The following is a 25060-nucleotide window of genomic DNA, read 5'->3' as shown; positions in this document are numbered from 1 at the left end:
TAAGTAAGAGTAATAAAGTCATGTGACTGTAAGACATAGGATTTAAGCCACAGGAAAAAGATATGGAACAGTGAAAGGTGATAAGTCAGTATGCCAGGATAGTAATAGATAAATACAGGCTGATAGGTTAACATAGATATTGACAAGGTTAATATAACAATTAATAATAATAACAATTGTATATAATAATAACAATTGTATTAGCTTGATCATGTAGACAGAAGGCTTATATAGATCAGTAGTAAAATAATGAGTAAATGAGATAACTGCAAGCATCAAATAACTTTCTAGTGCTGGGATAGCGGGAATGGAATCACTGTGGCTATACGAATAAGAAGTGTTGCCTTGGACTCCATCTTAGCTCTTCTAGACTCCATCCTAGTTTTTCATTACAGCTCCTGTGAAGAGGGACCTGCATGACCCATTTCTGAGAAACTGAAATGAAAGCTGTCTTTTAAAAAAAATTGTTTTTTTTTTGTACTTTGTACCCCACAGAATGTCCTCAACTCAGGATATGGTGGTCGTCGAGGTGAGCTACATCCTGGGTTTGAGTATATTTATGGGTCTACATGACCTTAAAATAGATTATCACCCCTGCTCAGCTGAAACTCAGGATAGTTGTCTAACATTTGTTGGGACCCAAGATGTGGTTAAACTAACTGCTTTTTTTTAGTTTCTGTAACTTGCTTGCTTGCATGATGCTGAGAAAAGCCTCTGAGCTGTGGTTTTCATCCTGAAATTCCTAAGACACTGGCCAGGAAATCGCTGTTCTCCCACAGAGCATCAGTCTCAATGGATCGGGGACAGTCCCTGGTCAGGTAAATAAAGCTCTCTTTTGTTTGAATTTGGACTTAGAGTGTTTTCTGAGGCGGCTCCCCATGAAGAAGTGTTGGTCAACAGCATGTGGCACTACTGGAAGGTGGTGGAACCTTTAGGAAGTGGGGTCTAGTAGAAGAAAGTTAGAAGGGGTGTGTCCTTGAAGGCATACTGGGACCCAAGCTCCTCGTTTATCTTTCTTTGCTTCCCAGCAACCAGGAAGTGAGTAGCTTTGCTCCATCACATGCTCCCCATCTTGATAGTTTACCTAACCATAATAACTACACCAAACAACCATGGATTGAAACCATAAGCTATGATAAACTTTTCCTCCTTTTAAGTTGATTTTCTCAGCTAGTTTGTCATAGAGATGGAAATCTGACTGACAAACTTTATTTTTTAGAGCATTTTCAAATTGACAGCAAAATTGAGTGGACAGTCCACAGTCCACATATAACTTCCCTAACTTTTCTCACTATGGACATCTTGAAAAGGAATTGTACATGTGTTATAATTATGAAACTTACCTTGACACATTATTATCAACCAAAGTTGATAGTGTACATTAGGGCACATTCTTCATCTTGTACATTCTACAGATTTTGATAACTATTTAAAAATATGTATTCACTATTATAGTATCATATACTATGATTTCACTACCCTAAAAATAACTGTCTCCATCTATTCTTTTATTCCTACAAGCCATAGAAATCACTGATCTCTTTACCAACTTTTTATAGCTTTGCCTTTTCAGAATGTCAAATGATTTGAATCATACAGTGTATAGTCTTTCAAATTGGTTTCTTAGGTATTTCGTCCATTTTTTAAAGTTGGGTCATTTGTTTTCTTATTGTTGACTTTTAAGAGTTCTTTGATAAAAGGCTCCCTAGTCACATAAAACTATTAAGTAAGTTTATATTTTTCCTCCCCTATGCCACAGAGTAAAATTATGACAAGTTATTTATTTCATTGAAATCCTTCAAAAATATGCAAATAATTTATATGCATACAGATATATTATACACATTTTTATTAACATAAGTAATATAAATAACAGAATCTTCAATAAAATGATATTTAGAAATGGAACAAATGGAACAAAAGTGTTCTTTGTATATATTTTGTATTATAGCCCTTTATTAGACATGTCTTTTGCAGATATTATCTGCCAATCTGCGACTTGTCTTTTCATTTTCTTGACAGTGTCTATCACAGAGGAGAAAGGTTTTAATTTTAATGAAGTCTACTTTATCCATCATTTCTTCCATGAATCATTCTACCATACCTTCATTTTTAAAAAATATCTTATATCCCTATATTTTAGAATTATATATTATTACAAAGTCAGGATTTTTAAAAATTAAAATTGCCAATCTCTTTTTAAAATATGAATACTCAATTATTGGATATTAATCATAATTTTTAATCAGTTTATTTCTGCAATATTTTCTAACTCTCTGTCTTCCATTGATACCTATCTTTATTGTTGTTTATTGTTTATTTATTTATTCTGTTCTTCATTTGTTTCCCTTTCTTTGTTTCTTCTTTTATTTTTCTAGAAAGCAGTGTAGTGTAAAGGCTTACCATGGAGTCTCTAGGACCTCACAACCTAGGCTTCAATCATAGCACTGCCAATCAGCTCCCAGCTGCATGATCCTGGTTACTCATAAAAGAAAATACCTCCTATGCTGACATGCAGAAATAATTAAGAATTTAAATAAGAAAATCAATTATCACAGAGGTTGGAACTTTTTAAGTGTTAAATATTATTAATTCCTTATATGATTTTGGAAGTGATTCTGTTAATCTTTTAGATACCACCTTTACAATTAGCAAAGCAAACTCTAAAGCTAATCTCCATATCTACTTTCCTCCCAAAGCATTATCACAGATCACTGCTCTTAATCTTATTAATTGTTTTTGTCACTATTTAGTCCACTTTATTTTTATTTTTCCCAAATTATATTTTGTTATTTTTGGCAGTAAATGCTTATTTAAATTTACTTATTTATCAAAATCTTGTAATTTCTCCTTTTTTTCTTGAATTACATCCTATAGAATTAGTTTCTTCAAAGACCTTACTGTATCTAAACTCTTTACGTACATTTCATCTGAAAAGGCCTTGATTTTGCTTTCACTCTTAATGGTAATTTAGAATTATTAATTCTAAGTTGATAGTTATATGTATTTCATGTTTTACTTTACAGACATATAAATTACATATTTTATATAGTATTTCATTGTCTTCTTTGTGACTTTTTAAAAGGCAATCTGTCTTCCAATCCTTTTCTCCTTGATATGGTGTTATTTTTATATTAGTTTAAAGATACTGAGTTATCATATATTTATATTGCTTAACCTTATTTTACTTGTTGAATATTACATATGTTTAAGTTGGGAAAAGTTGTCATTTCAAATATCCTTTACACCATTTTCTCTACTGTAAACTTTATTACTTCTAAGGGCATATATTCTAAGTTCTCAATCTATTTTCTATGACTTTTAACTTCAGTTTTCTTTATATTTCTTTGCTGATTTCTGAGACAACAGTCATCCAGGGATATTGTGACTTTAATTCTTGGACAAGATAGTGATGGAATATCTAGTCAGTGATTTATAATGTTGTTTATTTGTGTTTCATTTTGTTTTATTTTAGTATCAGGAATTGAACTCAGAGGTGGTTAACCATTGAACCACATCCCCAAACCTTTTTCCATTTTTTTTTAAATTTTGCGGCAGCATCTCATTAAGTTGCTTAGAGCCTCACTAATTGCTGAGGGTGGCTCTGACCTTGAAATCCTTCTGCCTCAGTCTCCTGAGTCACTGGGTTAACGGGTGTGCACTACAGCACTGGGCTATAACATGTTGTTTAAAGTTAAAAGTTCACCTGGAAGCATTTTCTTCCAGTTTGTCTACTGTTTATTAAAAAGGTATAAAGTGATGGTTTGCATCTAATTCACCTGGTCTCTCAGCTTCATTTTAATCCCATGAACAGTAGAGTATAAAGGACTAATCCAGTAATCCTATGCCTTGGCTCTGCTAAAATCTGCTTTCTCACTTGTGTCTTAGTGGTTCCTGATCCACAGACAAAGCTCACGTCCTAGGTGACTAAGAAAGAGTCTGGAAGCTGTGTGCTTTCTGTCTCCTGCTGCAATATCTCCTTTTCTTTTCTTAAAGCATGCAGGGGTACACTATGGAGTCTCAGGAGCATTTTCATTTGTCTGACCCTGTGTGATTACCGCAGTTACTCTGAGCAGGATACTTGAAGGAGCCTTTGGCTTGGTGATTAAATAATAGTGGATACAGCTTTGTTGAAAGGAAGGTGAGGAAATAGGGTATGAAGGATCATTGACGCCCATGTTAGTGTACATTTGAATGGTGCTGTGACCATTGACAGCAAGAAAAACATAAACATATCAACTTGACGTGGGGGTAGATCTGGAGAGGAGGAAAATAGTTAAATGGATTTAAAAAAGAAATTCAGACAGAAAGTCAGCCAAGAATTCCATGCATTGGCTGCTTTTGGGTGCTTTGGCAAGAATAACTCAGAAAAAGCACAAGGCCTCCGGTCTGCCATGCTACCACCATTGATTCTGTCTGTTAGGGTCAAGAACATGATAAGATAAAGAACTGCAGTTTTTCTTTTGATCATAATGTTACTCTACCTACTTGATAATCATTGAAAAGTCTATATAGGCTCTGGGCATGATGGTGGGATAGGATAAGGGTAGGGTCACAAGATACCGGAATCATGGTAACATTCTAAGAGTTCAGACAGCATGTCTTTTTCAGAAATCTGGGCACCTTAACATGTTAAGCTAGTTGAAGGCAGAGGCATGTATCAAAATATTAAAACAAAAAAATCTTGATGCAGGAATATTCCAACTCCACACTTTTATTTTTTTTCCACACTTTTATGATAAATTGAATACTCCTGAAGGTGAAGGAATGTTGAAAATGTAGCCACCTTCAGATTAATTATATAATAAAGTATGCTCCAAATATGGGCCTTCTACCCAAGAAATGATTGATGTGATAAACTGAGTTCCAAATTCTTGGGATTCTTGCGTAACTCTCCTGTTAGGAGTGTAAAAATAGGTGAAAAGGGCTCTTCCTGACTTACAGGCTGACTCCTCCAAATGGGTTGAATGATGAAAATAAGATTAGAAATATTTAGAAGAAAGGGAATATGAAGAATAAAAAGGATGGAAAAAAACTTCAGAACAGTTAAATGGGATGAAATTGTCCAGATGGCTAATTCAAAATGTGGAAAAGAAGGTGACAAATGGAGTAACTAGTAACATTTTAAGAGATTGCTATAAAGAATATGTGGTTTAGCTGCTTGATCAACTTTTCAAGCTACAAAGTTTGAAAGGCAGGACTCCAGTGACCCATTTCCCCCAGCTACACCCCACATGCCATTTTGGAGCATAGTTTTTCAATATTCCCACCTCGAGATAAATTTTTAAAAATCTTATGAGGACACACATACTAAAGCACCTTCGGAACCAATGTTAACCAAAGCAATGTGAGCTCAAAGGACATATATCAGGTTGGTCCCAGAGTGGAGGATTGTTGCTGTTGCAGCAGGCTACATGAGACCCTTTGCACAGATGTGGTGATGTCACAGATGTGACTGAGAAATTTTATTGGAACTGTTCTATACTGGTTCATCATATACTGTCATACCTAACTCTACTAATAAATCTGAAAAAAAATAATGTAGCAGTGCTATGGGAATGTAGATATTGTAAATGACTTAAAACAGAGGCAGTGGCTCAAAGTAGAAATTTATGTACAAATGTTATTTATGGTTGTTCTGTCAACTCGACCAGAATGCATTGTTGGGATGTCTGTGACATCTTGATGGCAAGGAGAGAGAGAGAGAGAGAGAGAGAGAGAGAGAGAGAGAGAGAGAGAGAGAGAGAGGCAGGAAACTCTTCTCTTACTAATACAACTGAATAAAAGGATGTTGTTAAAAAATCGATTTTTTTATCCTGCTTTCATTGGGTACACATGTTAGTCAGAGTCTCATCACTGTGACTAAAATACCTGAAATGAATAACTTAGAGGGGGAAAAGTTTACTTAGGCTCAGGATTTCAGTGGCCTCAGCCCATTGGCTGGTTCCATTTCTCTGGGTCTGATATGAGGCAGAACATCCTGGTGGAAGAGTGAGTTGGAGAAAAGCTGTTCAGCTCATGACAGACAGGAAGGAGGTAGAGAGAGAGCTCAAGGAGCCAGGGACAATATATAATCCCCAAGGCAGGACTCCAGTGACCCATTTCCCCCAGCTACACCCCACCTGCCTACAATTACCACTCAGTCTGTTCAAATTATTAATTCATCAAGTGAATCAATCTACTGAGTAGATTATAGCTCTCATAATCTGATAATTTCACCTGCTGCATTAATACAGGAGCTTTGGGGGGACACCTTGTATCCAAACTATAATAGCGTGCTAGATGGAAACCAGTTAAATGAACTTACCAACTTAAGTGGTTAATTTAAAACAGTATAGCATATCTGGGAATCATCAATATATTTCTGATTTGATCAGAGATACGTTAGATCAAGAATAACAAGTACCCACTGAATACCTTTTTAAATAGTTGTATGGTCTATGAGAAAAGTTGTGGAATTCAGGAGGTTAATCATAAACTATGGAGGACTGAATAAATTGGTCATTCCAGAGTATCAGCCACACCTAATAGAAGTTAACAGTTCAAGAGTGCAAAAGTTGAGAAGGATTGGCATTCTCTAACTGACTTATCTAATGGTTTGTTTCTTATTTCTGTTATGGAAGAAAGTCAAAGTCTATGTTATTCGTGTGGGTCTAGTACAATATAGTTTTACTGAGATTCCAAAAGGATATGTAAATTATTCTGCTTATTACAACAACCTGTTGAAAAAAAGGCTTTGATTTGAATCAATCAAAACATACTGCTATGCATTATTCTTTTTATATAATGTTGATTTGAATCTGAAAATCAAGTTCATAGAGTGGTAGATGCTGATTAATCAGAACACAATAAAGCACTGGCTAATTGACTACCTAAAACACAGGAGCCAGGGACAATATATAATTATAGGAACACATAGGAACAATTACAGGAATTACTTGGTCCAGAGACATTAGCAACATTTCTCAAACAAACAAAAATAAGCCACTATCTCTTCCTGCTTAAAAATTTAAACAAAAATTGATTGATTTGCTTCATAAGTCATGAACACTATAAATTTTATTAAAGTGATCAGGAAACAATTAAGCTGTATTTGAATAAGGCTCTGACCAACAGCAGCCTCTCTGGAGCATAGCAGAGTCATTGTCCACTGGATGCTTTGGGGATATTCAACCCCAATGAGACTCAAATGTATATTACTAGTGTCAGAAACTCTACCTACTCACTGAAGCCTTTGCTTAAATCCCATTCCTGCCTCCTAGTGGTAACCACTAGGATTTTGAACTAATTTTTTTTTCTGATGTAGTTTCCAGTTAAGCATTCTTTGAAAAGCAATTGTTGTTCTTGTATTGTGATTTAATTAAACTTTGCATCAATTATGGAAGGACATACAATTATTTTAATTATTTTAACACATAAAATACCTATCATAGCATGCATTATATAAAAATTATATGCTAATAGGAAAAAATCCAATAGTTGCTCATCAAATAAAAATGGTATATGTATGTCCATGAGATGGGACAACTGCAATCCATTACAAGCTAGCTTCCATGGCTTTGGGCTCTATGTTCGATCTGCCAGATGTGATCCACCCGATGTGATCTCCAGCCCCAGAGCTTAATGTGCCCCTACCATCAATCATTTCTCAGAGATGTCACACAAAAACAGGGTTTATAGATGTTAGCTCAAAAATGGAAGAACAACATTGGATCTAGAAGGCATTGTGACAGGCCAGTTTTTATATTCTGAGTGGAAAATGTAAAGATGAATCTACTCAGTGGATATAATTAATAATCAAGTTTCCCAACTATGATATTAGAGGAACCAGATCATAAAAATAATAATATAGTATGATTTTTTACTGATTTTGTGGTAATAGCCAAAGAACTGGAAATATGATTCCTAAAATGGGCCTTAAGAAATACAAGGTAAGAAGTCCATTATTGTGGGGTGCCACATTATAAATATAAATATGAAGGAGGAAAATCTAAGTGGGATAGGTTGAGTCCATCAAAAACAAGCAAGCAAAGACATCATCTTATAGATTCAATTTTTAAAAAACTGAAATAAAAAGTTCATACTCACATTTGGTCTTTAGAAGTGGACTATTTGCTCATGAGATGAGCTTTCATGGAGGCATTTGATATGGAAATGATGGGCACTGAAGGATGTATCCTGCAGTCCCTTATCTGGTCAGAAAAGATACTGAGATGTCTTTGATCTGTTTGGAAGTCCTAGACCTTTCTAATGTTTGCCTCTGCATTATATTAGCTTCATTTCAAGCTTTATGTGAATATAACTTTTGTAGTCTCGTGAATCCTATCAATCAACAGTGCTGTATAGTTAATATAATCACCTAAATCAAATTTTAAAATATTTTCAAATAGCAGTTCTATTTTTTTTTAAGATCATGACCGTCTAATCTTCTTGTAGTTTAGTCTTCTGAATCCTTTTTATGGCGGCCTCTTCTTTATGTGTTTATTTGGTTTCAATATAATAGACTTTACCTCTAACCTCTAGTATTCTTGTACCGCTAGGGTAAAGGGTGTTTTTTTCTGTAAATAGTTTATAGTTTGCTTTTGTCAGTTGCCCCAAGGATTCCACTTCCAGAGGAAAATTTTATATATTAATTTAGCAGTTTAGAGATATCTATGTCTCATGAGATTCTCAAATTTAACTAGAAAGTGCTTAATAAGACAGGGTATAAATGTGGCAAGTGGGAGGTCAATAAAAATGGTACAGCAGAAAATTCCAGAAGTTTATCTGTGCTCACAAACACTGAAAACCTCAAAAAACTAACAGAATCAACCTCATGGGAAGTCTGGAAGATAGCCCAGCAAATAACTAAATGCTTAACAAGAAGACAGGTTATGAAGCAGGGTGGGAGAGGGTAATTTGGGAAAATTAAATTATCTTTGTTGAACTCAACACCACAGGATGCTGAGACAGTCTTGAAAATGGCAGCCCACGTTCCTGGTGTTTGTACCTGGTTCAGAATGGAGCAGTGTGAACCTTGTTCCCAAGGAATTCTAATCTGTCTGTTTTGACATTTCTGTGGATCCCTGAAGGATTGAAACAAGATGTCTGCTTTGTTTTGCCTAATTCAGAAATGTCTCACGTCAGATAAGTACCCATGGAGCATGTTTTTTTTTAATATTTATTTTTTAGTTACAGATGGACACAATGTCTTTATTTTACTTTATGTGGTACTGAGGATCGAACCCAGTGCCTCACACTTGCTAGGCCAGCGCTCTCCCTCTGAGCCACAGCCCCAGCCCCAGCCCCACCCATGGAGCATGTTTTTCCAAAACACTGAAAGGAAAGGAAAGGAACAGTCTGCTCTACCTATAGTGTAAAATAGCAGTGGTGTGAAAAAAACAGTTATGCCTTATCCCAGAGAGGAATATCGAGCAAATATAGTAATTTCAGAAATAAAGGATCTGAAGCCTTCCAGATAAACAAGAAAATCTATAACACCATGCCCAGGGGAGGGTGCATGATGAAAGACCTAAGAAGTGAATAACTTCACATCTGGCTGGTTTTTAAACTCAGTGCAAACAGGAAATAAAAGTAAGGCAGGATCATAAATGGCCTGGTTAAGTATTGAGGGAGTACCCCCAAATGAGCAAGACCCAGAGAGAATTCTTTTCTCATCTCCTCTCCTCTCCTTCATTTTGTGTTTTGTTTTCAGTGCCAGTGACAGATGTTTAAAAATAAAACAAAACAACTCTATCAAATCAATAGTTTACCACTAAGCTAAAAGAAAAGAAACTTCAGAAATTGCACATGACAAGAAATACAATCTTTGCAAAAGTTGCTCATAAAATTCTCCAAAAAACTACAGCACCACACCAAGCATAAATGATAAACCTTGAACATAGAAGAATCTGAATTTCAGAGTTACTATATTATAATATTCAGAGCATCCAATTTTCAACAAGAATTCACTCATAAGAAATGAAAAGAAAGAGAAGGAAGGGAGGGAGGGGGGAGAAAGGAAGGAAGAAAGGAAGGAAGGTAGTGGGGAAGGGAGGGTAAGAAAATGGAAAAAAGACTTCATCTGAGGAAATAAACACCAGACTTATTTACTAAGGACTTTAAGTCAGCTATTAAATGTGCTTAAACAGCTACAGAACTCCTTGGCCAAAGAACTACAGGAAAGAATAAGGACAATTTCTCACCACATAGAGAACATCAATATAAAGGCTGAAATTATAAGAGGAAAACAAACAGAAATTTTTGAGTTGAAAAGTATAATAACTGAAATTAAAAATTCATTATAGGATTTCTAGAAATATTTGAGAAAGCAAAGGAAAAAACCCAGAAAACTTGAAAAGAAATAAGTTAAATTATTCAGTTTTGAAGTGACAGAAGGAAAAAGAATATAGAAAAATGAACAGAGCCTAAGACACTTGTGGTACATCAATAAATGTACCAACACATGTATAAGGACATCTAGAAACAGAGAAAAAAGGGGAGTGAAAAAAAAGTAGATTTTAAATGTTTTCACCACAAAAAAAAGCTAAGTCAATGAGGTGAGGTGATGCATATGTTAACTAGTTTGATTTAATTATTTCACAATGTGTGTGTGTGTATATATATATATATATATATATATATATATATATATATATATCCCACAAATATGTAATGAGAAGAGGAGGAAGTTATAAAAGTCAATATCAGAAGAAGGAGCTGGGATTGTAGCTCAGTGGTAGAACGCTTGCCTAGCCCGTGTAAGGCCCTGAGTTAAATTCTCAGCACCACATATACATAAACAATTAAATAAATAAAAATAAAGATTCATTGACAACTAAAAAATATTTTTAAAAAATCAATATCAGAAATGAAAGTAGAGCCATTATTACTGACTTTACAAGAAGCCAGTCACAACACATACTATATTTATTTTCATTAAATATCCAGAATAGGCCAATTTATAGAGAAAATAGATTATCAGTTGCCTAGGTCTGGTGGGAAGGCTACTGAGTGCTTTTTTGGGATGATGAAAACAGATTCTTCTCTAACATATTGTGGAGCTAGACACATATATCTGTGATTATTCCAAAAACTATGGAAACATATACTGCAGTAGGGTGAACTGTATGGTATGTAATTTACATCTCAATAAAATTGTTAAAGATAAATTCATGAAACTAAAAATAAAGTTTGAATGTGTCAAGAGTAGTTTTGATTTAACATTAGAACTTTGAGGAGGAAATGGTGACAATTACACAGAATTGAGCAAATGAAGAAATAGAAAAAGAGACATTCATAGTTTCCAGGTACCAAAAAAAATCCTCCTCAATGGAAGCCATTATAGATGGTAAATATGGACCAGCTAAGAATTGCAATTCAGAAATAATTATAATGGAAAGGGAGATGGAGGTATGGTGTACAGTGGGGGAGGGAATGTGAATGAATCAAATTTCTTTCTGTGGTCATTAGCAATCTCTAAAACAGAAAAACTCAAGGAGTAAAATTGCATGCATCTTATTTAGATCTCTATATGTAAATGCTTGTAGTCCAAAGGAAATTAAATTATCTGCAGAAGAGGAATCAGAGGGGCACAGGGACTCTATTTTTCATAATGTCTTTAACAATTATATTTTTAAATATAATTTAACAATTATAATTGTTAAAGATTATATTAAAAATATAATCTTTAACAATTATATTTTTAAATATAAATATAATTTTTAATTTAAAAAATAAATTTAAAGAATACTGTCATGTACCCTTAATATATATCTAACCAAAAATACTTCAATGAATCACAAGAAAGCATGTCATCACAGCAAAGGAAATAGTTTCCCTTGTCTTCGTCATCCCTCTCATTATTTTTTGATGATAATAGACCAAGTTCATTTCTAAGTAAAAGACAATTAGCCCGAAGGAGTTTGACTGCCTCTGACTTCATGGCTGGCACTATAAAATATAAAAGAGGAGGGGAAAAAAAGGATGAGAAATTAACAAGGAGACCATTTGACTAAGGACCCAGGCAGGAAGTCAAGTTAGGTCAACCAGCTGTGTGGGTGTTCTTACTCAATGAGTTCCTTAAAAAAAAAAAAAAATAGGTCAGATGCTGGGCAAATACACATAAGTCATAGCAATTAAACACCTGAGAATGGCACTTGTTTGGATGAATAAGTCTGTGTCTTTGAAAGTAACCTTTCCACAAGTCAATAATACAAGTAATGGGAAAATGTAAAACTGCATCATTCTAGTTAAATTCACTGAGTGACCCATTGAAAATGGGTGCAGTAGAGATACATGTGACAATTAAGACATTTTGTAGAGAGATTTGGATTTAGATACCGATATATCTTCCTTACAGGGTATCAGTAGATCATTTCTCAGAGAATGGAACAGCACTGTCTCCTAAGTGTGCTTGGAGACGGGAGCTGAAATGCAAGACCAAGGCATTCATCTTCCATTCAAAACTGTATTCCTATAGAAAGCTTTTGGGGGGCTTTGTCTTTTGTTCACATATAACCAACTCAAAAATTATTTATATTGAAATTAAATGGCAAAGGTTTTTTTCCCCCTCTCTTTTCCTACAAATAGAGTGACATTTATCAGCACATCAAAAGCTGGTTAAGGTTAATATTTGACTAGGCATTAAAGGAAAAAAAGAAGCACAAGCCCATGGGGCTTAAGATTTTCAATATATCAGCTCTTGATTAGCACATCAGATAGAGCACTGCTGCACTCCATTGCTAGGAAGGCATTATGATCACCCTTCTCCCATTTCCATGACAATGATATTAGAGATATAAAATTATGAAAGAACTTCAAATGTCAGTTCTGTTCAATCTGTGTTTCACTGTCTGACCCAATTTTTCCAGTTATGTTGCAAATTTACTCTCTTCAGACCCAGCTGAAATTTAATCAGGTAGAACAGTTGGAAAAATTGCTGAATATTCAGACATGATTAGGAATATGCATAATTCACCTATGAGTAGAGACTGAAAAGGAACTCATTAAATTGTCTTTTTCTTCAGGTGTCTTTTCAAATACGGTGAATGGGAATAAATCATCACCGGGATGTTGAATATGTTGGTGTTCCTCGGGAGCAAATCTGAGGATCAGGGAACGTGTGCCTTTCATGGGTTTGCATGGTGTAAAAGGAGATGGCATGTGTGGAATAAAGCCCAGCACTTTGTGTCGCCTAAAATTCTGCCATCCCTAAAAGCCTTGGATGTATTTCCCGAAATACAGCTCTCTGGGTCACAAATGCTGCCATTTGAGAAGGTAACACTGCTTAAGCGTCTGAAGCTGTTGGCATTTGAATATACGGTTCTTCAAAATGGGAGTATTTTCGAAATAAGGAAAGTTTATATTTTCAGCAGAGACTTTCTGAGTGTTGTTTTTTCCTCTTGAACGGAGAACAGCAAGGGTAACTGAGTGCTGTAAGAAAAACCTCCGAATAAAAACCCAGTCTCATAACCAAACCTTTCTTAGTTTTCAGATTTCAGTTTGCCCAGTTCAATATTTCTCTATCCATCAAAGAATAGCTTTGAATAACTTGATTTATTAGCATTATGGAAAGATTATTTTTTTTCCTTTGCCCTCTTTTTAATTTACACTAAGAATAGTAAAAGAAATAGCTGCTTAATCCTTTTCAAAAGAAATGTCATTATTTCTTTTCAAAATATTTTATATAGTTTATGACTCAGCCATAAATCATCACACTCAGTGAACAGAGGAACACTATTATGGATAGTGAGGAATAGTTGCTTATGCAAAAATTACAAATAAATATTTTATATTTAAGATCTGTGTTACAGGAATCGAAGATAAGCAAGTGCCACTGATTCTTGCTTCATCCTCAATAACTGAATAAATCTTACTCTAACCCCAGCTCAAAAAGCATGAACTTAAATTCTTGGAGTTAATTGTTTACTCCTCCTTATTTTATACTACTTTGTAGCATATTATATACTATTTTTTCTTGATTTTTAACTCCTGTACAGACCATGAACCTCTCCAAGCCACTGGGTCTGTTGTACTTATTTGTCCAATCTTAGCACTCATTCATTGATTCCTTTATCCTACAAATTACTATTATTTTTTAGTGCCAAGAGGAATGAATATCCATTTCTTCATGTTGCAAATTAAACCTGGGGCATTTATTTGCTTCTGATCAGAAATAGATCCATGAATGACTTTTTTTCCCTCTTTTGGCCATGCTGGGGATGAACTTAAGGCCCCTCATGTGATAGGCAAGAACTCTACTCACAGCTCATGAATGAATATTTATAAATGCTTGCCCCAAGAGATACTAGATCCCTAGCAAGAATGTCCAGTGATCATCCAGCTGATCACTGAAATTAGGAAGCTTCTTCAAATTTAAAATGATTGGAACTTAGGAAGACGTCATCAGATATTAAACAGCAGCAAGAACAACAAAACTATATGCATGTGTCCTAATCAACAAATCAGGAAGAAGTAGCCTCAGGACCAGCCTGAGGTGTGAACTTGGAGGTCTAGGATTCAGGATGACTCTGACAGGACACTTTCTCAGTATCCCAATCACTCTCTCTGAAATAATTATACTCATATTATTTACTTCATAGAAACATTGAGAACTGAGAGGAGATGGGACAAAGGGAATGTTCTAATTATTAGTGAGCCTAATTCTGATCTGTTTGAAAAGGACCATAAATATTTAACTACGCAAAGGGAATCTGTGGACGTCTACCTTGCAGTTGCTAAGAATCCCATCCGTAGCTGGCCCAGCTGTGCAGTTTCACTGGGATGTGCATCTGTGGTCAGTTTCCCTCAGCTAAATTTAGAACATGACCTTCACTGAGTGCCTGTGGTTTTCTCCTGTTTCCCTGAGGTCTGCCCCTCCATTTCACCTCCACCTTGTTTCCCAACAGACACTCACTGACTTCCCTTTCTTTGCCTCCCTCCCAGGCTCTTCCTCCACTTCATGTTCCCAGGTGAGAAAAAAGAACCCTGTAGTTTCTTTCCTGAGGTTTCTCCAAACCTTGTTGAGCCTTTTATCTGCTTCTGCTCTGCCGTTCTTCTAGGGATCTCTGCTGAGCAACTCAGCTTCACCTGTCTCTTTTCATAAAGCTGAGGAAATGCAGTATTTCAAAAGGCATTTTACTAAAACACAGAGGAAAGGATTTTTTTTAAATGACTTAATTTACGGTTTCTAGGTCTTGATCCTGATTTATGCATAGATATGCTTGGCTAGGACAATTTCTGGACACCTCTTCTTGGATCCTTTCTCTTTGTGCAATTTAGCTCGGAGCGGATGCTATCTTAGGTATCTGGTTTTTTATTGCCTGTGGATTCAGATGATATGCTGCTGGTCCAGAATGATTGACCTAGTATTTGTCTTTTTTGGTTTTTAGTTCCTCAGCTTGGCCCTTTGGTCTATTGCTTTCAAGGGCTCTGTAAGTCCTCTTTTCCTGGGCATAGTGACACATGCTTGTAATCTCAGCTATCTGAGAGGCTGAGGGAGGAGGATTACAAGTTCAAGGCCAATTTAGGCAACTTAGAGAGAACCTGTCTCTAGATTAAGAAAAAAAAAATCAAAAGGGCTGGGGATGTAGCTCAATGGTAGGTCAACCCTAGGTTCAATCCCCAGTACCACTAAACAAAGCAAAGCAAAGTAAAACAAAACCATAACCCACATATTTCTTGATCACCTGCTCTAAACCACACACTGCCATATGGTCTGGTGACTACAAAGCAAAGGAAGAGACTTGCTGGAGTAGTTTACAGCTTAGTGAGCAAAAAGGAACCAGGCCCATGTAATTGTAGTAGAACAGTGCAAAAGCATTTAATAGAAGTTTGTTTGTTTGTTTGTTTATTTATTTATTTATTTATTTATGTTGTTATCCAGCATCCAGACCACTTTTGTATACTTGGGGGTCTATCAAAGATCACAAATTTATGCTGGGAAGTTCCTTCCTTCATTTATGTATACTGAAAGTATTCTCTCATGTTCAGTGGAAGATGTGGGTATGTGATCATGCTCAGCCAATCTCATGCTCCTGTCTAGGAATTTGAATCCAGGTTGGAAGAAATGAAAACACGAGGACTATTGAGAAATATTTCAAAAACTATTGTTCCCAGCACTGAGCCCAGAAACTACATTTGATTCCAGTTCATTGGCCAGTGTTTTCTTGACTTCAAGGCATTCCATATCTGCCAACTTACTTACTTATTGTGATCTAACTGTATTTTACAAAATTTGTCAAAGTAAAATATTTTAACTGCATTTTTTTTGTACCAATGATTGAACCCAGAGTGGCTTTACCACTGAGCCACAACTCCAGGCCTATTTATTTATTTATTTATTTATTTATTTATTATCTATCTATTTATAATTTTCAGACAGGCTCTGGCTTAGTTGCTTACAGCCTAAGTTGCTGAGGCTGGCTTTGAACTTGACATCCTCCTGCCTTGGCCTCTCGAGCTGCTGGGATTACAGAGCATGCATCACTGCACCCAGCTCTGTCTATTCTCTTTTTATACTCTGATTTCTTGGTCTCATTTCCCCTGTGTGGCTTTGGAGGAACCTGGATATCTTTGGCTAAGTGAAGGTTGAGTGGGGGAATTCATTTCGTTAAGTTTTTAGTGGGAGATGTGTTTGAAGTTTACAGCCACAAGCTAACTTGTGTCATAATGTTGACACCAGTGTTGTGGTTTTACCTCATACCCACAGGTCGTACTCACACCTGAGTAGTGCCCAGCACCAGCAGAATGTGGACAGTAGAGGGAAATGAGGTTTGAAGTGCAGCCAGAGCTTGGTAAGGATCCAGAAGCTGCTCATTGAGAACCTCCTCCACCACCAAATGTATACAGTTGGAGTGGAAGGTTCAGTTTTCATAGATACTTAGTTTAAAACCAAAGTTCTCTTCAGTCAGGAACATACTGATAATGCAACATACATACTTAAAAATGTACCACATTTTTTTTTATTTTTTAAAAATAGAAATTGTACAAAATATTGTGTATCAGAACACCTATGTCTATAAGGCACAATTTGAGCTAATTGTATGTGAGAAGGACATCAACCCAACAGAATTGTCTGTCCGAATGAATGGAGAGGACTTATTCATTTTGGGGGGCTGTGCCTTCCTCAAAGGTGTAGTATGAGGTGAGTGACTGAATAGGTTCCCATAGGAGACTTACTCAATTAAGACAGTTAATCTGACAGAAAACAGGCCACACACAATGACTGTGCTCTTGGGCTACTCATAGCAAGAGCTAAAAGAAAATTGTGAACTGAGAGGATCTATAGTGAGCTCCAAGAAGTGTCCCATATATAGGTTAGAAAATGTCATTCCTGCAAAGATTATGTAAGTAGTCCCTGCACAAGAAAACCAAAATACCCTGAAGTCTTATGGTTCAAATGAGAAAGAAACTTGATACAGATTTTCCTAAATGTAACAGCAATTTTAAAAATTAAATGAGAAGCACTTTTCTGAACTATTGTTTCAGTCACTGTATTGTTTCTGTTGCTATAACAAAATTCCAGACTGAATACTTTATGGGCAAAAGATTTTATTTAGTTCAGTTCTGGAGTCTTAAGAGTTTCCAGTTCAAGCAGTTCTATCTGCTTCGCAGATGACATCACTGTGGTAAGAGGGTGAGAGTACCTGTAGAAGAGATCACCTGATGATACAGGAAGCCGGATTCAGGGGCAAGGCTAGCTTTTTTCTAAAAACTTATTCTCATAGAAACTACTAGAGTCCCAGCAGTAATCTCTTCTGAGGCAGTGCCCCTAGTGACCTAATCACCTTCTGCTAGTCCCCATCTCTTAAAGGTTCCATCATCTTTCACCATCACTATGCAGGTGAACATGCTTCTAGTACATAAACCTTATTTATTTATATTTTATTGATTTTTTAAATTCTTTTTTTAATTGTAATTTTATTTTTTAGGTGCATTTGACACAATACATTTATTTATTTATTTATTTATTTATTTATTTATTTATTTATTTATTTATTTTTATGTAGTGCTGAGGATTAAACCCAGGGCCTTGCAGGTGCTAGGCGAGCACCCTACCATGAGCTACAATCCGGGCCTGCATTACAACTCTTATTACACATATACAGCACAATTTTTCATATCTCTGGTTGTGTATAAAGTATGTTCATACCAATTCATGTCTTCACACATGTACTTTGGATAATGATGTTCATCACATTTCACCATCCTTGCTAACCCTCCACCTCTCCCTTTCCTTCCCTCCCCTCTTTCCTATCTAGAATTCATCTATTCTTCCCATGCTCCCCCTCCCTACCCCACTATGAATCACCTCCTTATATAAGAGAAAACATTCAGCATTTGTTTTTTGGGATTGGCTAACTTCATTTAGCATTATCTTTTCCAACTGCATTTATTTACCTGCAAATGCCATGATTTTATTCTCTTTTATCGCTGAGTAAAATTCCATTGTGTATATATGCCACATTTTTTATCCATTAATCTACTGAAGGTCATCTTGGTTGGCTCCACAATTTAGCTATTGTGAATTGTGCTGCTATAAACATTGATGTGGCTGTGTCCCTATAATATGCTGATTTTAAGTCCTTTAGGTATAGACTGAGGAGTGGGATAGCTGGGTCAAATGGTGGTTCCATTCCTAGATTTCCAAGGAATCTCCATACTGCTTTCCATATTGGCTGCACCAATTTGCAGTCCCACGAGCAATGTATGAGTGTGCCTTTCCCCCCACATCCTCGCCAACATTAATTGTTGTTTGTATGCATAATAGCTGCCATTCTGACTGCAGTGAAATGATATCTTAGATTAGTTTTGATTTGCATTTCTCTAATTACTAGAGATGATGGGCATTTTTTCATATATTTGTTGATTGATTGCATATCCTCTTCTGAGAAGTGTCTGTTCAGGTCCTTTGCCCATTTATTGTTTTTTTGGTGCTTAGCTTTTTGAGTTCTTTATATCCTTTTATTTTAAAAAAAATTAGTTGTAGGTGGACATAATACCTTTATTTCATTTATTTATTTTTATGTGGTGCTGAGGATGAAACCCAGTGCCTCACACATGCTAGGCAAGTGCTCTGCCACTGAGACACACAACTCCAGCCCAGCACATAAACCTTTTGGAGATACACTCAAACCATATCCAAACCATAGCTACTATCAATAATTTAGGGAAAAAAAGTGAACTATGCTAAGGAATATACTGAATTGCCTTTCTGTTATTAGTGTGGAAAACTGTAGTCATAGAAAAGTTGATAGTCAAAAACTGTGGGGAAAATATTCTAGAGATGAGTCAAATATGAATTTATAGCACACATTCCTCTTTTTGATTTTCTTTGTGCTATTTACCAGCTTTCTAAAAACTCATTGTAATTTGTTTAGATTTTATAGCTAATATTCCATTGGTAAATTTGTAGGTATTTTTCCCTATAGAGTGGCTCTTTTCACATATTCTAAGCTCAGGGCCTCCCATAATGTCATGCTAGGGATTGCTGAAAGGCAGTAGTTTTGTGTGGGGTCAGGACAAGAGGATGCCCTCCAGTATAAACAACTGGGTCAGCGAGCAGAGCCTATGGCTCAGCATATGCAGGACTGTATCATAGAGGAAACTGTACCATGGATGTGTTAAGAATTTCTACCACCACACCCAAGGTTATGTCAACATCATGAGAATTTACATTTTTTGTGGACCAACTGCATCTGTTCAGCATTATCAATATAATTTTTTTTCACCAGTAAGTGTGCTCTAAGTCCTCACCACCCATCACTTACAAACACAGCTTTGAAACTCAGGTTGTTTATGTCTTTGGGAGTGGTGAGTACATACATCCACCCACATACAAATATTTCTATGGGTAAACTCATCAGGCTTTGCTTTTTACTATAGTGGATTTGTATTTTTATTTGTTTTAGTTATACATAATATTAGGGTTAATTTGACATAATTATTCAATAATGGAATATCTTTTAACTCAAGTGAACAAATATTCCCACTTAGCGTAGTGTAAGGTATATCATCAGCCCTCAGCCAATAACTTCGTAATTGATAATTTGCTGAATCAAAATATAGGTACTCATTCTCAGATTCCCTTAAATTCATAATGCAACATCTTTAGTTTTCCTCATTAATTGTGAGTTTCTTCTTTGCTTGGTTTGATTCTGAATTTCTCTGGAGTTTATTTCACAGAAAAAAAGTATCCCACAGTGAAAAAGAAAATATGTTCAAGTTGCTGTATTACTCTTAAATTCTATGCCCTTTTTAATGATTGCTTAACTCTAGAAATTGGCAGGCAGCTGATCTATAAAATGCTTTCTTTATTGATTTATGGAGATTGAAATTTCATCTTTTGAAATTAGTAAGGTGTATTTTTTTAGAGGGCCTATTTCTATACCACAGGGAAATGAAATATCTTTTAACTACAACATGAGTAAAATTAAATATCTGTAATTTAAAGAACAAATGTGTTTGGGATGCTTAATGATGTTCCTTGGTTTTCAAGGCTTAGCTTCTATGGAGGTAGGACAGATACGAGTCTGTAAACCAAGGAACCCCTTAAAGTCTTTCTGAATAGATTTCAGAAAGAAATGAGGTCACTTATAGATTTAGGGACTCTTGGCGGAGCCTCTGTGATCTTGGGGTAACTTAGAAAGTCTATAAGATATAGATCAGGAATTGACAAATTTTTCTATAAAGGGTTCGATAGTGACTATTTTAGACCTTGCTAGCCACCTATAGTCTCTGTTCCTCCTTCTCCTTTCTATTAAAACCCTGCAAACTGCTGGCTTGGTGGCGCACACCTCTAATCTCAGTAGCTTGAGGGCCAAGACAGGAGGATTTTGAGTTCAAAGCCAGCCTCAGCCACTTAGTGAGGCCCTAAGCAACTTATTGAGACCCTGTCTCTAAATTAAAAAAAAAGGCTGGGGATGTGTCTCAGTGGTTAGGCACCCGTGGATTCAATCCCTAGTACCCAAACAAAACCTAAAACCAACAAACCAACCAATTCTTTGTACAAAAAGAATCTCCAGACTGAATTTGGCCTGTGGGGCATAGTGTCCTGACCTCTTATTATTATATTAGAGTGGAGTGGGTTTTGCTACAATTAACTCTAAAACCTGAAAACCTCTGTGCCTTGGCACTTTGAGTCTTTATTTTACATTCTTTGGGGGAGGTAGCCCTAGTCCATTTTACAGCTGTAAGATCTGCTTCAGCTATCCTCTGTGTTCTTTTTGGGTCCTTTGATTAGGAGGAAAAGTTTATTTTGGAGCTCATGGCTTCAGAGGTCATAGTTCATAGATGGCTGATTCCACAGAATCCAGGTGAGGCAGAAAACATTATGGCAGAATAGTGTGGCATAGGAAAGCAGATTTGGCATGGCACTCAGGAAGCAGAGAGAGAGAGAGGGAGAGAGAGAAGGGTGGGGGGGAGGGAGAGAGAGAAAAAAAACTCTATTCAATAAGGACAAAATACAGGGACCCACCTCTTCCAGCCACACCCTACCTGCCTACAGATACCACTAAGTTAATAAGGGAATTAATTTACTGATTGTATTAAGCTCTCATAACCCAATCATTTCACCTGTAAACCTTGCATTGTCTCACACAATAGATATTGTGGGATGCCTAGTATCTAAACCATAGCACTCTACCTGTCCCTTGGAACAGGCTGGCACAAGGCGAGGCCCGAGCTCTCTCCAGGGCACAGCATGGAAGGAGACCCTTCCCATCAGTCTGATGTTTGATTCCAGGAGTCCCATCAGGATGCATTTAGTCATTCTGTCTCCCCAGGCTCCTCTTGGCTGTGACAGTTTCTCAGCCTTTCCTTGATTTTTGTGGCAGGACAGTGTTAAGGAGTGCTGATCATGTATTCTGTAGAATGCCCCTGCACTGGGGTCTGCCTGGCACTTTTCACATATTTGGGGAGGGAGACCACAGAAGTAGTACCTTCTCATCAGCCATATAAGGTATTCGCTGATGACATGTAAAACTGTTGATATTGACCTCGATCACTTGGCTGACGTAGTATTTGTTACCCCACCCCCTTTTATACTAGATTTTTTGGAAGGTGTCATTGTGATGGCTAATGTCAGGTTTCAACTTAACTGGATTAGAGAATACCTAGAAAACTGGTAAGGCATTGTTTTTAGGTGTGTCTATGAAGGTGTTTCCAGAGAAGAACAGTGTGTGAGTCTGAATGATGTAGGTGGGGAAGACTCACAATGAATGGGGGTCAGGCACCATCCAAATAACCAGGGGTCTGTAGAAAATAAAATAAAGGAAAGGTGAATGTGTCATCTCCTGGAGTTGGACTGCACTCCTCTTCTCCTCCGCTTGGACATTAAAACTCCAAGCTTTCTGGCTAAGGGGCCCCCAGGTTCTCAGTTTTTGGACTGAATTACAGCATTAGCTTCCCTGGTTCTGGAACCTTCAGCCTTGGCCTGAGCCACATTACCATCATCCCAGGGACTCCAGCTTACAGACAGTGTGTTGTAGGACTTCTCAGTCTCCATAGATCTGTGAACTAATTCCCCTAATAAATCTCTTCTAATCTGTTTATCAGTCTATCATCCATCCATCCATCCATCCATTTCTTCTGTATCTTTGGAGAACACTGATTAATACAATCACTTAGTGCAGTTTGAAGCCAAGTAGTGGGGAGAATTGCTTCCTTTTCTTGACAGGGGAATATCTAAATAAATTATTTGGAATTCTTTTGAATGGGAGGACGGTCTCTTTTTTCCCATTTATTTATTTATATTAGCATGGACTCTTGGATATTTTACACTTGGGATCATAATCCAGAACTTCTTTCCTCTGTGGTTTCAATTGTTCCACGATGACCAGGGAAATCTTTCAGTTGGGTGCTGAAAGATTTAACATAAACAAGCACATCATTTTTGGCATAACAAGATCCTCCAGATTCATATTTTCTGCCCCAATCCTAGAATTAGGAATTTCTTAAAGAAGCCCTGGTTCCTTCTGCTGGAGAATGGTGTTGGAAACTGTGATTTGGTTGTGTGGATGCACTTGTTGTTACTGGGGTACTTCTGGTCTCACATGGGACATTTTAAAAGGGCTTAGTAAAGAAGTTACTTCAGTTGGGCCTACATTTTCTTCTATTAGGTGGAGGGTCTCTGGTTTAATGCCTAGGCCCTTGATATATTTTGAGTTGAGTTTTGTGTAGGGTGAGAGATCCCTATCTATCAATTTCATTATGCTACATATGGATTTTCAGTTTTCCCAGCACCACTCATTGGAAGAGGCTATCTTTTCTCCAGTGTATGTTTATGGTGACTTGTCTAGTATGAGATAACTGTATTTATGTGGGTTTGTCTCTGTGTCTTCTATTCTGTTTCATTGGTCTTTATGTCTGTTTTGGTGCCAATATCATGCTGTTTTTGTTTCTATACCTTTGTAGTATAATTTAAGTTCTGGTATTGTGAAGCCTCCTGCATCACCGTTCTCACTAAGAATTGCTTTGGGCCTCTTAGTTTTCCAAATGAGTTTCATGACTGCTTTTTCTATATCTATGAAGAACATCATTGGAATTTTAATAAGAATTGCATTAATGTTGGTAAGGATGTGGGGGGAAAAGATACACTTATACATTGCTGGTGGGCCTGCAAATTGGTGCAACCACTGTGGAAAGCAGTATGGCCATTCCTCAGAAAACTTGGAATGGAACCACCATTTGACCCAGTTATCCCACTCCTCGCTATATTCAAAGTACTTAAAATCAGCATACTACAGTGAATTCGCAATAGCAAAGCTATGAAGCCAACCTAGGTGCCCTTCAACAGATGAATGGATAAAGGAAATGTGGTATATATACATAATGTAATATTACTCAGCTATAAAGAAGAATGAAATTATGGCATTTGCCGGTAAAATGTTTGGAACTAGAGATGATCATGCTAAGTGAAATAAGCCAATCCCCCCCAAAAACAAAGGTTGAATGTTTTTGATACTGATATGTGGAGGCTAACATATAATAAGGATAGGGGAGGAAAGAATAGAAGTTCATTGGATTAGACAAAGAGAATAAAGGGAAAGAAGGGGGAATGGGAATAGGAAAGACAGTAGAATGAATTGGATATAACTTTCCTATGTTCATATATGATTATGAAACTTCTCATTGTGTTCAACCACAAAATGGAATCCTAACTAGAATAAGTTATACTCCATGTATGTATAATATGTCAAAATATACCCTACTGTCATGTGTATCTAAAAATAATAAATTTGAAAAAAGGGAAACAAAAGGAGTTACTTAAAAGTGGAGTTCACAGAGTAGAAGCACCATCCTCATTTGAGAGACTATTAATAACAAGAACTATTGAATCAAGACTTATAGTTTTACAAGATTTCTAGGCAATTTGCATAGAAATTCAAATTTGAAGAGTACTCAGCCAGATCACAGTCCCATGGCCTTATCTAGTATATATGCCTGGGAAAAGGAGATAATGTGGGGACCTTTGTATTGATTTTGCCACAACTATTCACTCAGGTACTTGCTCAATATTGTTGATTCATATGGATAATTTATGCCAAATGCATTTATTTTTGTTCTTGCTCTTCCATGTTATATATTTTTACATAAAACATTTCATTCATTTATTTAAATAATTATTTACCAAATTCCTGCTATATTTCTGGCACTGTTCTGAGTACTAAGGATGCAACAGTGAACATCATAGAGTTTATAATTTGTGTGTGTATGTGCGTGTGTGTGTGTGTGTGTGTGTGTGTGTGTGTTGGGCACAGGAAAAAAGCCTGTATATTAGATGTTATCTTAGTTAATTTTATGCTGCTATAACTGAATACCTAAGATCAGGTGATTTATAAAGAAAAAAAATGATTTATTACATTTCTAGAAGCTGAGAAGTTCAATACTGAGGGGTCAAATCTGATGAAGGCCTTCTTTTGGTGGGGACTCTTTGCAGAATCCCAATGTCCAAAGTGGCTTTTCTAACAGGCTCATTCCCTTGATATTAACACATCAATCTATGAATGGATTAATTTATTAATGCGGGCAGAGCTCCCTCATTAATAAGTCACCTCCCCAAGTTCTCACTTCCAAATAC

The sequence above is a fragment of the Urocitellus parryii genome, chromosome 7 (assembly GCF_045843805.1).
Source record: "Urocitellus parryii isolate mUroPar1 chromosome 7, mUroPar1.hap1, whole genome shotgun sequence".
NCBI classification, from domain to species: Eukaryota; Metazoa; Chordata; class Mammalia; order Rodentia; family Sciuridae; genus Urocitellus; species Urocitellus parryii.
Note: the sequence above shows the minus strand (reverse complement) of the source record.